A 16,494-nucleotide genomic window follows, 5' to 3' on the forward strand; every position below is an offset into this window, starting at 1 on the left:
AAATGAACTATTCTCATTTCTATCCTAAATCTCTTGCATTCTGCCACCACCTACAGACTACCTTGTTATCTTGTCATTAGGTAAAATTCTCCAACTTTCACAGTCCTTGATAAAGTCTATGTTCAATATGCTATTTTTCAATAAGCAGAAGCATAAAATCAATCATAGAATTTTAAAATGAGATAACATGGAGATCAGTTTTCCAACTCCCTTATATTACAAGTGAAAAACTTGAATTTAAAAAAAAAATAATTGGCTTTCTTAAGTTCATGGTGTGCTAATAAGAAGGTAGAGACTAAATCCTAGATTTCATAATTCCTGTCAATGATATTTTTCTGCATAATTACAGACTGACATCTAATACACATTTAAACTTGCTTACTATAACTCTGAAGTGTAGCTTGTTTCTGTCCACTTTTTCTGAATGAGTTTATGAGCCCTGTATTAACCTTCACTAGTTGATACTGTACAACAATCTTATCTCAGTGCTTTTTTTTTTTTTTTTTAAATTTTTTTTTTTTCAAAGTTTATTTATTTTTGGGACAGAGAGAGACAGAGCATGAACGGGGGAGGGGCAGAGAGAGAGGGAGACACAGAATCGGAAACAGGCTCCAGGCTCTGAGCCATCAGCCCAGAGCCTGACGCGGGGCTCGAACTCACGGACCGCGAGATCGTGACCTGGTTGAAGTCGGACGCTTAACCGACTGCGCCACCCAGGCGCCCCTTATCTCAGTGCTTTAAAACAGTTTTGTTTTGTGTTGTTTTATCCCGTAAAACTCATGAGTATAGTGGAAGTGCTTTGACTCCGATGGGTTGTCCAGAGCTTGGGTCTGGTAAGGGTTGGCTCAGCCTCATGGGAGGCTTAGATTTGTTCCCAATGGATTGGGTTTGACTTCAGTTTGCTTACCTAGGCTAACCTTTACGTCTCTTCTCATTTTCATTTCATAATCCAGGCTGAAAGGGATTTACCATGTGGGACATGCCGTTACAGAAAAGGACTAAGCAAGAATAATCAGAAAAAAATTTTTAAATGCACTCATATTGGCAATGGTCACATGTGCTCAAATTCCATTGTCCAACACAGTTCATACAACTAAGACAAAAAGTTCATAAGCAAAGACAATAGAATGAGAAAGCACAGAAAGGGTAGGAGGAAATAAATGATTGCAACAATTGGGTAAACTTTTAAAAAATACCATATACACACCCAAGATTTTAACTATGATTTTACAATTCATACAGAGGAATACATCCTTTTTAGATGTAAATTTAAATGAGCTTTGACCACACAGAGCAGTGAATAAACTAAAAGCATTGGAAGTTCATTTGACTGAGTTGCAAGCATATGCCTCTCATGTATCTGCATGCCTATGAGTGGAGGCAGTGACTCTCTTTATTCCAAACTATTTTTACAAGGATAGTTAAATAGCAAACAGTGTTGGAAATAAGAGACAGTGTCTGAGACCCAAGATGGTTTGTATGTTGTCTAGTATAACAAAGATAACCACCGTCTGGGCAAAGGTCAGGCCAATTACCTATTATAAAAGAGTCATCTCCCCAGAATACATGGTTCCTCCCCTTTAATTCAACCCACTGCATGTGCAGGCATCAGGCAGTCCCGTCTGCGTCACCCCATGGAATGGGAACATACAAGAACAGGCGCAAGTACAGATATTCTGACCATTGATGTACTATGATTAATAATCTATTGCTACAACTCAAGTTTCTCAGGTTTTCTACTGTCATCCATGAAAATGCAATAGGCTACCTTGTCAGTGAGAAAGTAGAGTAAAATCTCATACACTTCACTGTTGTTGACAACTGTAAGTGCCTCTATAAATTCAAGGTTGTTCTCAGCTACAGAAAACGTCAGCACAGTGCTGGTCATGTTAGTTTCTGAGATGCTGCACTCTCCACACAGGCATGGATTCTTTGTTTTTCCTCATGTTCACTCTGTACATAAGCTCACCATCCAATTTTAGAAAATATAAACCACTGAGAGAAGGAATCACTTTGCTTCCCATGACTAAATGTATAAATCCAAACTTTTCTCCTTCCCTTATGTTTCCCTTTTACCTCATGTTCAAATGAAAGAAATATTCCATTTTCTGTGTCTTTCAGTTCCTCTCCCTGATCTTTCTCAAAAGCATTTGCACATTTTATTAGGACGCTCTAGCCATTTAAAACAACAAGAAAAAATTCCTTTACTGAATTTTCCATCCTAACCACAATCCTTAACTATACAATGTACCTTCACACAGGTATATATTTTAAAAAGGTTGGTTAATTAGCCTTCTGAATTTTATCATCTTTTGATGATTCTTGAATCCACCCTCAGCCATGCAACAAAAATCTTCTCTGTTAACATTAATAACTTATAGGACAACATAACCAATTCATATCACATGATTTCTAAATTGTATTTCTCATAAACACTGACCACTTAAAAGTTGACTCCTCCCTCTTAAGACAGTTTCTATTTTTGTATTATGACCTTATACTATCCTGGTATTTCTGCTACTTCATTCACTGCTCTGTTTCATTCATTGTTTCCTCTTCATTTACTAGACCATTTAAGAGGAAGATCTTTAATACATAATCATATGAATACTTCTAACTCTATCTTTTCTTATTTGGTGAAGTCACCAACTGTTATGCCTTCATATTACATTCTCACAAACAATAAAGGAGTGATCCAGCTAGTTTCTCTATATCCTTACCAGCATTTGGTGTTATCCCTGTTTCTTACATTATACATTCTGATAAATTTTTAAAAATTTATCTATTTTTAGATAGCAATCTTTTGCTGTATATATGGATTGCAAATGTTTTCTCTTAGTATGTAGCTTGTGCTTTCATTCTCTACACAGGGTCTTTTACAGGTAACAGTTTTGAAGTTTGATGAAAAACAACTTGTCAATTTTCTTTTTATCCACCATTCTTTTGGTGTCAAGTCAAAGAACTGTTGACTAGCTATAGTTCCCAACCATTGTCCCTGAAATTTTTGGCAAAAAAATATTATTTTATATTTTATATCAGTGAAATGAACAAGACAGAGTGGGCTGGGACTAGACAGCATCTCACTTCTGCCATTTTTGTTGTTCCCATCTGGAAGCTGAGCCTACCTGCCCACACTACAGCAAGGTGGCAGTGTGAGCTACCCTGTCCTCCCCCCTCCAGTGCTGTCAATTAGATCCAATGGCAAGCTGATCCTACATCCATTGGGAGGCAAAGAATTGGTGCCTGTGGTGCCTCATTTTGGGGAGGGAAGTGGAGAGACCAAAGAAATTCCACCCTACCCATTTGTAGCCAGGCATTTTGAGTCAGCACTGAGGTGGAGTCAAATGGAACCAGCTTCCTGCTGAAAATGCATATGCACCCAGCCCTCAACTAAACCTTAATAGTAAGACTACTCATTAAAAAATAAGAATACCTCAGATCTAGAGAGAGGAAATACTTATGGCAATTATATTTTATTTTATTTTTTTAAGTTTTTAGGTTTATTTATTTATTTTTGAGAGGGAGAAAGAAAGAGACAAAGAGAGAGAGCAGGGGAGGCAAAGAGAGAAAGGTAGAGAAAGAGAATCCCAACCAGACTCCATGCTGTCAGCACAGACCCTGATGCAGGGCTCGAACTCACGAATCATGAGATCATGACCTGAGACAAAAACCAAGAGTCAGATGCTTAACCAACTGAGCCACCCAGGTGCACCAAGGCAATTCTGTTTTAAAAGTAAGAATAATAGTGCTTGCTTTGTTAGCACATATACTAAAACTGGAATGACACAGAGAAGATTAGCATAGCCTGTTTACAAGAAAAAAAAAAGTGAGAATAATAAAGGTAACTGAATGTAAATAAAGTTTCTACACTTCACTCTAAGTAGTAAAATGTTTTTTGTTTTGTTTTGTTTGAGAGAGAGATGGAGAGAGCATGAGCAGAGGAAGGGCAAAGAGAAAGGGAGAATCTCAAGCAGGCAATGGACTGTTGACAAAGAGCCTGACATGGGGCTCAATCTCATGAACCATGAGATCATGACCTGAGCTGAAACCAGAGTGGGACACTTAACTGACTAAGCCACCTAGGTGCCCCAGAAATAAAATTTTTCTATCAGTAGATTGTGATAAGTTTTACCTGTCTGTTTTAATAACCAAAGGAGCCAGTAAAAAAATGATATAAAACAATATACTCGGGGCGCCTGGGTGGCGCAGTCGGTTGAGCGTCCGACTTCAGCCAGGTCACTATCTCGCGGTCCGGGAGTTCGAGCCCCGCGTCAGGCCTTGGGCTGATGGCTCAGAGCCTGGAGCCTGTTTCCGATTCTGTGTCTCCCTCTCTCTCTGCCCCTCCCCCGTTCATGCTCTGTCTCTCTCTGTCCTAAAAATAAATAAACGTTGGAAAAAATTAAAAAAAACAAAAAAAAAAACAAAAAAAAACCAATATACTCAATACTATAAATACATCAAGATGGAGTTCTACCAAAAATACTCAAGTAACTCACAGTAAGGCAATAAAAGGGAAACAGAACTGAGAACTAGAAAAAAACAAACAGAAAGCAACTAATAAAATGATAGATTTAAGTCCTAGCATATTAATAATTACATTGAATATGATGGTTAAATATAGATCCAACTATATTTCATCTACCAAAAACTCATTTCAAATACAATGACACAGTTATACTGAAAGCAAAAGGATAGAAAATGATACATCATTCGGGTATTACTTTGGAAAACAAAGTAAGGCAGGGATGGCTATACATGATCAGATAATACAGACTTCAGACCAAAGAAAATTATTAGGGATAAAGAGGGACTTCATATGTTGATAAAAGTATCAATTCATCAGTACAGCATTATGATCCTAAATATATATACACCAAATAACAAAGCTTTAAAGTACATTAAGCAAAATCTGTTACAGCTGAAAGGAGAAATTAAGAAATCCACACATATACTTGTGAATGTCAACACAATCCTTTCAGTGATTATGGAAGTATAGGACAGCATATTAGGAAGGATATACAATAAATGAACAGCACAATAAATACTAGTAATCACTTTCTTATGATATTACTTAAGAAAAAAATATATGTGTATTTAATAAAAATACAATTCACCAGTATAATTATATATGATGTACCTTAAAAAAATAATGATGCTGAAAGTATTCTCTGAGAGGTAAGAACCAGAATGAGAAAAAAATACTTGTAAACAAATAATCTTTAGACCTGTAGGTAAATATAAAATAAATCCTGTTTCTATAAAATGATGATAAAGATGATGATGATGATGATGATGATGATGATGATGATGATGATGATACATTAAAGGAAAGTGCAATACAGTATACACATCCATATATGTGAATGTCTGTAATATTTATGTGTATGTGTACATACATATGGTAGAAATCTACATAACTCCTCTTAGAAATTAGCCAATTTTCATCACATTGAGCACTTTAAATATACTATTTTGGGGGCATCTGGCTGATTTAGTCAGTTAAGCATCAACTGTTGGTTTTGGTTCAAGTTATGGCCTCACAGTTGGTCAGTTCAAGACCCACATCGGGCTCTGTGCTGACAATAGACAGCCTGCTTGGAATTCTCTCTCTCCCTCTGTCTCTGCACCTCCCCTGCTTGCTCCTTCTCTCTCTAAATAAATAAATAAATAAACTTAAAATGTTTAAAAAATATATACTTTTCTCAATTTTTTATAGATAAAACAGACAAAACTGTAGTAATAGAGAAAATTTCAACATCATAATAAATAAATTTATTAAACTTTTATGGAACACTTCAATTAACAATTAGAAAGGAATCTTTTACGTTTTATTTTCTCTTGAATACAATGTTTCAAAAATTGAAATTTTTGAAATTTTGAAAATTGACTCCACAACAACTCAAAAAAGAATTGCAAAGATTTGGTATCATGCATATATTTTTAAAGCACTGCAATTAAATTAGAATTACTTATTATTTTTTTCTTTTTCAAATTTTTTTTTCTTTTTCAAATTTTCTTTTTCAAATATTGATTTCAGAAGTAGAATTTAGTGATTCATCACTTACATATAACACCCAGTGCTCAACACAAGTGCCATCCTTTTTTTTTTTTTTAATTTTTTTTTTTTTAGTGTTTATTTAATTTGAGAGAGAGACAGAGACAGAGAGACAGAGTTCCAGCTGGGGAGAGGCAGAGAGAGAGGGAGACAAAGAATCTGAAGCAGGCTCCAGGCTCTGAGCTGTCAGCACAGAGCCCACTGTGGGGCTGGAACTGACAAACTGTGAGATCATGACCTGAGCCGAATTCAGACACTTAACCAATGGAGCCACCCAGGTGCCCTACAAGTGCCATCCTAATACCAATCACACATTTAGACCATTCCCCTCCCAGATCCTCCCCAACAATCATTTGTTCTCTATAGTTAAGAGTTTCTGCTGGTTTGCTTCCCTCTCTTTTTTTTCCTTTTCCCCTATGTTCATCTGTTTGTTTCTTAAATTACACATACGAGCGAAATCATATGGTATTTGTCTTTCTTTGACTGACTTCTTTTGCTTAGCATAATACATTCTAGCTACATCCCCATTGTTGCAAATGACAAGATTTCATTCTTTTTGATGGCTGAGTAATATTTCATTGTGTATATATACCACATCTTCTTTATCCATTCATCAGTCAATGGAAATTTTGGCTCTTTCCATAATTTGGCTATTTTTGATAGTGCTGCTATAATCATTGGCTCCATGTGTTCCTTAAAATCAGTATTTTTATATCTTTTGGGTGAATACCTAGTAGTGCAATTGCTGGGTCATAGGGTAGTTCTATTTTTAACTTTCTGAGGAACCTCCATACTGTTTTCCAGAGTGGCTTCACCAGTTTACATTCCCACCAACAGTGCAAGAAGGTTCCCCTTTCTCCACATCCTTGCCAACATTTGTTGTTTCCTATGTTGTTAGTTTTAGCCATTCTGATTGGTGTGAGGTGGTATCTCCATGTAGTTTTGATTTATGTTTCCCTGATGATGAGTGATGTTGAGTATCTTTTCATGTGTCTGTTGAACATCTAGATGTTTTCTTTGGAAAATTTTTATTCCTGTCCTTTGCTCAATAAATTGGAATTTGCTTTGGGGCTCCTGGGTGGCTCAGTTGCTTAAGCGTCTGACTCTTGATTTTGGCTCAGATCATGATCTCACATTTCATGGGATGGAGCCTCGCATTTGGCTGTAAGCTGAAAGCATGGAGCCAGCTTGGAATTCTCTCTCTCCCTCTCTCTTTGCCCCTCCCCCATTCACATTCTCTCTCTCTCTTTCAAAATAAATAAACAAAATTTAAAAATAAATAAATTAGAATTTCTTTTGAAGATAGTACAAATCATAACCATATGTTGTGAGTTAAATTGTGTTCCCCTCACCCAAAAGACATGTTGAAATCCTAATGCCAAATATCTACGCATATGACCTAATTAAGTTAAAACAATGTTATTCTGGATTAGGGTAAACCCTAATCCAATGACTAGTCTTCTTATAAGAGGAGGGAAATTTGGACACAAACATGCAGAAGGTTGGACAACATGAAGACACAGACACACAAAGAAGAATGGCACGTGAAGACACAGGCAGAGATTAAAGAGATGCATCTATAAGCTAAGGAACACCAAAAATTTCCAGCAACCACCAGGAGTTAGGAGGAGGAATGGAACAGATTCTCTCACAGAAACTCCAGGGTGGACCAATCCCGCTGACACCTGGATTTTAGTTGCCAGTACTGTGAGATAATCTTTTTTGTTGTTTTAAGCCCCCCAGTTTATGGTGACTTATTATGACCGCTCTGGAAAACTAACACCACCATACTTTTGGATATGGTAAACACATGACGGGTTGAACAAGAAGTTGTAATGAAAGTTTAAAAACACTAAAACCAACAGCTTCTTAATAAAATTCAACTGCACATGGGAAATTCACCAAGACAATATACTAGATCATAAACAGATTTTCAATTAATTTTAAGGGATTATACATACATACATATATGCTCTAACTGCAACTATATTACATTAAAAGCCTATTTAATACCTAGGGGGCACCTGGGTGTTTCAGTCACTTAAGCGTCTGACTTTGGCTCAGGTCATGATCTCACAGTTTGTGGGTTCAAGCTCTGTGTCAGGCTCTGTGCTGACAGCTCAGTGCCTGGAGCCTGCTTCAGATTCTGTGTTTTTCTTTCTCTCACTGCCCTCCCTGCCCCCTTGTACTAACTCATTCTCTCTCTCTCTCTCTCTCTCTCTCTCTCAAAAATAAATACATTAAAAAAGAAGATACACAGGATAACCCTAAATATTTGGAAATTAAGCAAACATTTTCTAAAGAATCTGTCAAAAAGTCACATGAAGTATTTTTAAATAAATCGTAATGAAAATATAGCATATCAGAACTTATACTGCACCTAAAGCATTCTAGGGAGGGAAATGTATAATTACAAAAAGTCAAATCACTTATTGCAGTTTAAAATTATATATCTAAATTTTACAGTTAAGAATAGAATAAGAAGAATAAATGAAATTAGAAGGAAGAAATAGAAAGGAAACAATATACCTGAAGTAAGCAATAGAAAGGAAACAATATACCTTTGCTTCCCCTTACTGAACTTCTGAAACTCTAACTGCTCACAACAAGCCCTCCAGGATCTCTTTATCACTTGCCTCCTGAAAACATAGCCACTAACGCATAAATCTTTTTACCACCCATCCTACCTTCCTGAGTGCTGATTATGAGCCTCTCGGGAGGAGCCTTCTGCAGAGTGTGTAGAACTCTTCTGTTTGTGGAGGTGGAATGAGACCAGGAAGTCTTCTTCCCAGTGGGGAAACAGGTTCAATAATTCCTTATATTTACATAAATGGATTAAGAAAGCTTAGGGCAGAAAGCCGCCACCACAGGACAAAAGCGCCCAAGGTTAGTTAGGAAGATAGTATAATGGGATCCTGAGTAACTTGTTATATCATGTGCAGGGAATTACTTTCCATCTGGCACCAATATACTTTGATCACAAACCCCACTTGCCCCCCCAGACCCTTGTTTCTTACACACAAGTTAACAATTACTTTCTGATTGTCTTCTTCATGTTCACTACATGTGTTAAGATCTTGTTTTCTTCACGTTCACCACATGTGAAGGATCTTAAGTGTTCAATAAGAGCTCTCCTGTTTGGGACTCTCATCTCCTTCTGTACGTTAGCCTCTCTCATATTCAATTCTGTGTCTACTCTCTTGCTGGACAAGAGAGAACTCCAGACTTAGTCTGCAACACTTCCCTTGTGGGTCAACAGAAAGATTTATAAAATTGAGGCAACACAGAGCTCATGGCCAGGGCTGAGAGAGATGACATTCCTGAAACCATCTGTCAAAGAATATGAAGCTAGAAGGGAGAAAGTTAAAACTTTACAGATTTGTCTACATTGAAAAAAAACCTGGGGGTGCCTGTGTGGCTCAGTGAGTTAAGCATCTGACTTCAGCTCAAGTCATGATCTTATGGTTTATGAGTTCGAGCCCCGAGTCAGGCTCTGTGTGACAGTTCAGAGCCTGGAGCCTCCTTTGGGTTGTGTTTGTGTGTCTTTCTCTGCCTCTCCCCCCAACTCACTCTCTCTCTCTCTCTTTAAAAAATAAATAGACATTTAAAAAATCTGTGCAGCATACCACTGAAATCCAAGGGAAGAGCAGACATGGCAGTGGACATGAACAGAGTGACATTTGCATACTGTCTCTTTTTTCATCTTCAAATATTTAATTTTATTGATATTAAAAATATGTGGGGCGCCTGGGTGGCGCAGTCGGTTAAGCGTCCGACTTCAGCCAGGTCACGATCTCGCGGTCCGTGAGTTCGAGCCCCGCGTCAGGCTCTGGGCTGATGGCTCAGGGCCTGGAGCCTGTTTCCGATTCTGTGTCTCCCTCTCTCTCTGCCCCTCCCCCGTTCATGCTCTGTCTCTCTCTGTCCCAAAAATAAAAAACATTGAAAAAAAAATTAAAAAAAAAATATGTATTCTGAGAGTTTTTAAATTAAATATCCATAATAATACAGTTATTTTGGAAATTATACCAAACTACTTATTGAGAAGCATCATTGTTATTTTATCTTGTGTGAGAAATCTATCATCTTAGTTTGGTTGTAATATTTAAAGCCAACAGAACATGTGTATCCTGCACAGTGCTGAATAGTGGTGGTCAATAAATGTCCACCACTATTAATTAAATGATGGCGTAAGCTTAGAAGAGATTTGTTTCTCAGGATGCTATAAAAAATGAATTCACTATTTTCCATTCTCTGATCTACTGATCTACTGTCAGGGTTCCTTGTATCTAAAATAAATGAAAAATCAGAAAGCACTGAATACCTGTTACCTTAGCCCATTCTTCTTAGAACCCTAGAACAAAGAGGAGGTGGAATGGATTTATAGGACAATAGGAAGATATTTAGTACAGTTCACTATGTAAAATTTCAGGATCTACTCTTGGATTTTTTTCTATATTGAAAGTCTTTTTCTACATTGAAAAGCCTAACTCAGAGGAAGTACCAAGTTCCAAACACAACTATATTAAGTGTTGATATTAGTTCAGCTAAGACCCTATCTGAAAATTAAATGTCAGTCACACATAGTGGTTTTTATATAAGATTGTGGAGTAAAACAGGGATGATGATAACAAGAGAGTAATATGGAATATAGTTCCCATATTGTTCCTACCTCTGATGCTGACATAATTACTAATAATGTCTGCCTTTTTCCATTGCACGTTCAAATGTCCCCTTAGTATCTAACATTTTATAACATCTACTTTACTTGATCATGTGTTCCATGCCTTTATTCATATAGCATACAATTCCTTGTGTTCTTGTATTTATTGGATTTCTGAAGTTTTTCCTTGACTAATATCAGGCAAAAGAATAATAAGGAGCACCCAAATTAATCTCATTTTGTTACAAACACTTTGCTCCATATTAAAGTGCAAAAATGTTCACAATCCTCCACTTTACCCCAAACGCACACATCTTTGCATTGTAATGTCGCAGCTCCTTTCAGCAATAAAATGAATCTTTTCTTTATCCTTTTACTATGGGCTAGACTTTGGATTTGTTTTGGATATACATATATGAGAATTAATATTGTGTGAGGTTTGAATCCAGGCCTCAAAATACCATACAAAAATTGTATGTTTCTTCCCTTGTTCCAGAAATGTTGTTGTCATTGGAACAAGGCTTCACTAGCCTAGTAGAGGATGCAAAACTATGTGGAGAAACAGATACTCAGCCAAAAGCCAGTCAACCCTACAGAAGCAGAGCTTTCTTGCTGAGAAGTCAACATCAAAGCTGATTTCTAAAGACACATGAATGAGCTCAGCTGACATCAGAATTACCCAGTTGAGACCAACTGCTGATCATGTGAACAGTGAGTTTAAAATTAGAATTTTTAAGCTTGTGAGTTAATAACAGTATGATATTATTTCATTTTCTCTTATTTTATAGCTTATTTCTCAGCCACATGTCTCCAGCTAGCACCATAACTCATTCTTCAGCATCAGTAAATCATTCTATTAAGCCCAGTCTTTATGGGTAAGGGAACACAAAATATGACAAATGAACTCCATACCATGAGTGCATTGCTATACTTCTTTGGTCAGATATGATGTGTGTGAAATATGTTGATGGATAAAGGATGGTAAAGTTTAGTGTGTGGTGGTGTTAGAAGAGCCTTTGAGGGCAAAAATGGCAAATCCATACTCAGAATGTGATTCAATATGTGTGAGAAGAGATACCTTTCATTTGTATTGTGTTTGGAGTCCAATGTAATTGACCTGCCACCTGGTAGTTAGCGGGAATCCCACTGAGATAATGCCATATCAAGTAAAATGATGGCCAATGATGGCCAAGAAGTGTAACATTTACATTAACCAGTGAAGTTTGCATCAGCCAAGTAAACAAGTTAAAAGATGTAGAAATCAGCACCCATGCATCTCAAAAGACTGCAGTTGGCATGCTGACTTCTGCCATTCTCTCTATAAATATGGCATTGTTTTTGTTTTATATTTGTGGCTGAAAGAAAGACTCAAATATAATGCTTTCAACTTGAGCATTTTTTTGCCATAATGTCTCTCACTCCATGGTTTAGGAAACCAAAATGGAAATTCTGCCATGTAGTAAACATATAAATTTTGACTATTCATTTCAGAATTGAGGAAATAATTTGAAGAGGAAACCATAGTCCCACTGAAATTACTTGGACTCAGGCCAAGAACCCATTTACCAGATGACTGCCACAAATCTTTGCACTGAATGAAAAACTATAGTAGCTTTTGAGGTGGCCAAAGGTCAGCTCACATTCAAAGTCTATATCTAACAACTCCTAAAAGGTTATTAGAATAACCATTACTGTGGACAGGTTAGTGTTCTGCTCAGCAGACCTCAACAGACCTAGGACCGTTCTTGCTATATATGTCAAGCAGTGCTTTTAGAAGCTGAATTTCTATTTAATTTCTAGGTGCTCTGAGATCATTTAACCATTGTCACAAATCCTTGAGCTTAAAACACCTAATTAACTTTATGCCAGTGTAGTTTAATTGTGGTAATTGCATTCCTGCTGTCCCTCATGGTTTACTGTTGCCAACTGGCCTGTGTCCCTAGGTTCTATTATCATCATGACATCAGGATGCCTGTGTCTCGTGTAGTATCACCCTTAGTCAACACTGATGTACAGAGAGCTTTTCAAGGGTAAGGGAGTATCTCTCAAAAAACAGTGGTCTTGGGGCGCCTGGGTGGCGCAGTCGGTTAAGCGTCTGACTTCAGCCAGGTCACGATCTCGCGGTCCGTGAGTTCGAGCCCCGCGTCAGGTTCTGGGCTGATGGCTCAGGGCCTGGAGCCTGTTTCCGATTCTGCGTCTCCCTCTCTCTCTGTCCCTCCCCCGTTCATGCTCTGTCTCTCTCTGTCCCAAAAATAAATAAACGTTGAAAAAAAAAAAAAACAAACAGTGGTCTTAATATTTGGTTATGGAAGGCCCAGCAGGGAGTTATTTTTAGATGCAGCTGAGAAATGTGCACTCAATTGATCCACTTCAACATCCCCATATTCACATATTCCTAACTCTTTAGACTGCATTCACTTCAATATCACAAGGAAATTACAGCGTTTTCATATTATTAATTAATGTCATCATTGAGCCTGCCTTTGAATAGCCCATCTAATATACTATTACTTCCTGTTAATCAAATCAGCACTTTAAAGCTTAAATGCTTTTCAATATATTTGACCAAATAAAGTCTTTGTTATGTTTCCTTTGGTCTATTACACTAGAATCACTTCCACAATTGCTCCCAGTCTTATGCCAATACAGATCCTAGAAATCTTATAATTTTTTCAATGTCAAGGTGATTTTCTCCTGGATCAGGACTTGTGCTTCTTTAGCAGGATTTTATTAGGTTTGATTGTCATTAGGGACTTGAAGACAATGAAAGGAATAAAAGGTAATGTGGGTGCACCTAAGAATAACTGACCTCAGTTTGTAAAGATAATGCCTTTACATCGACGTGTTGGCATGCAGAGATCAGATTCCTGGGTAGGAGTGGGGGCAAAGGAAATTTAGGAAAAACTGGACATACAAGGTCCTTAAACTCATTATAATTCAGGAGCTGAGGGACCTCTTCAAAGATTTTGGAAATATCTCTGGTTTCTATGCATATTAACTGTATATTGATAACTGCTAAATTTTTGTTCTCTGTGTTTATTCTCTAGAACTGTACGAAGAAATCAGGTGAATCTGCTATCTTTATAATCACTGTAGTTGCCATAGCAACTAAGTACCACAATGACTTGTTCTCTAAATATTATCCCTTCTACCTATAATTCATCCCAAGTTACCACTGGTGATAATTTGAGCAATTCTGAGATCGCTTCTACTACAGATTAATCCTGTTTGTTCCAGTAATATGGCTTGAATATGTGTTTGCCTTCAATATTTGAACAACCTGACACAAATACATGCTTCCTGGGTTATTTGTAATACCAATTTTTATATCAAGTGCAATAAAGATAGCCCTACCAAATAAGAATTATTACAAAGGATTAATTTACAAAGATGTGGGTGGGGTGAGGGTAAATGCAAGGATTAATGCACAAACCCAAATCTAGCAAATTGCAGTTATCACTGCCTACAAGTATGAAGGAACAAAGACAAGGTGGAGATATTAGAATTTAGAACAAGAGTGTAAAACAGGGTAAGGTATCTTGAGAGGAGCAGTGACCTCTGCCCAAGGAACACAAGAAATTCAAGTCAAACTCACAAGGGGAATTAGGGAAATAACTACTTAGATCCAACTGGAAGACCGAGGGCACAGGAGCACATTGATATAACTAATCATGGAGAGTACCTACTGAGGCAGAGAAAAGAAGGAAATAGGTGGAGAATGAATCTAGAAGAGCAAATGAAAGGCATCTCCTATGCCTTTATAATACTTTTATTCAAAAGAGCTGTTAATAACTGAGATCTTAGGGGAAATTTTGGAGGACTAGAGTAAATGGTACTTGAAATAAGAATGCACGGTCGGTATTTTTCACACATCCTATGGAGGTATCGTTACAAATATGCATACAGAAAAATCATCAAACACACACACACACACACACACAGAGTCTAGAAAAGAGGTATATTCAACACCCCCAAATAGGATCAAGGCCTAGAGTTGTAACATCATTTATTGCAACCTTATTTCAACATTAAAGATATGTTCATATTGTTTCTTTAAACCCATTTCCAGATTATCGATTGGTATCGATTGGTATTGATGGCCAATCGTTTTCAGAGGCATAGGATTACGCAAAGACACGAGTAATACCAGAGATAATGGGAATGTGGGAAATGTTTAAGTACACATGCATTCCATTTCTAGAGCTTCTATACCACCTTCCTGTGAGGCATGATTCTCCTCTTACACTCAAACAAGACTCAACTCTTTTAGGGCATTTTCATTAATGGGATGTGTTATATCCCACTGTTTTCTTTGGGCCAGCAACCCTTTTAAGAACTGGCAATTGTTTAAAAACCTTAGGCTTAGTCACTTTTTATTTAGGCTTACTACTCTAAGTCTAGAATTATATCTTTAAACAGATGGACATTTATTCACTCAAAATATTTAAGATAGCCATGAGTTATTCATTTTTAATTCTTAACTAGACTTTAAAAAATAATGAATAGTTCTGCTTTCAAGGCAGAACAAAACATGTATTTGTAAATTCTGGTAATTGCTTAATTAAGTTGAAACATTTGCTGAATATGTACATGGTGTCAGGCACTCCTCTTACCAGCAATGATATAATGGTGATCAAAACAGTTAAAATCCCTGCCCTTATAAAGCATCAGTTGTCATGGATACCTGCATTCTGATGAAATGCAAGAGCATCTGGTACCAAAATGGATCCACATACTTTGTCAGCTCTTTCGCATGAAGAAGGTATTATACAAAGAAGTAAGTGGGTATGGGTGTTGGGTATTGTGTGGAATGGAAAAGAGGATTCGATGGCATAATTAAGCTTCTATGCAAAGAGAACATAGAAACTACGGAAATAATACGTAACGATGGTAAATGATTAGAAGATTACAATAAAATATTTTTAAAATAACTTATGTGCCCATACTCAGAAAGAAGTTAATTTTTTTGATATCTAGAAACATATATATTTTTATTTTTTAATTTTTATTTTTGGGACAGAGAGAGACAGAGCATGAACGGGGGAGGGGCGGAGAGAGAGGGAGACACAGAATCGGAAACAGGCTCCAGGCTCCGAGCCATCAGCCCAGAGCCTGACGCGGGGCTCGAACTCACGGACCGCGAGATCGTGACCTGGCTGAAGTCGGACGCTTAACCGACTGCGCCACCCAGGCGCCCCGAAACATATATTTATATATCTACATATACATATATAAGTAGCTAGGAAGACAGATATCCAATCATCTGTATGTGCAATACAGATAAATATTTTTTCCAAAGTATGACATACTATGAAAAACCATTTACAATAGGATGTTTTTACCTTGTAACAATAGCTAATAAATGTTTTTATCTATTTACTTATTATAAACTGTTCTGATTAATATACTTTTTATATGCACATTTACTTCCAGACTCAATTAGCTTCTTCAGCTAAATTCCTAAAATTGAGAATGCATTGTAAATACTACATACTGTAAAACTGCCCACCATAGGTGGATTTTGAGGCACTTCCCAGTGTGGAAGTAATTGGCATTTTTATACTTTTGATTCTTTACAATCAAGGAAAGTTTATATTTCAATTTGCTCACTTTTTCTCATTTGTTTCATAGAAGTTTGTTAGTTTTGTTATATGCCATTTCCTTTCTCATAAAGCCTGTTAAGATATTTTCCACAGACACCTTTTATGATTATATTATTCTTAATATTGTATTTTAATGACACTGTGTTAAATAACATAGATTATTTTTTATTCTGTAT

General features: G+C 36.9%; 1 pseudogene; it reads left to right on the forward strand.

Annotated features, from left to right (window-relative positions):
• The first annotated feature begins 3,745 nt into the window (after positions 1–3,745).
• On the forward strand, positions 3,746–3,846 carry LOC112861843 (U6 spliceosomal RNA; annotated as a pseudogene).
• The last annotated feature ends 12,648 nt before the right edge of the window (positions 3,847–16,494 follow it).

This window comes from Puma concolor, chromosome A1 (genome assembly GCF_028749965.1).
Source record: "Puma concolor isolate L17-30 chromosome A1, mPumCon1.1.hap2, whole genome shotgun sequence".
Taxonomy (NCBI): Eukaryota; Metazoa; Chordata; class Mammalia; order Carnivora; family Felidae; genus Puma; species Puma concolor.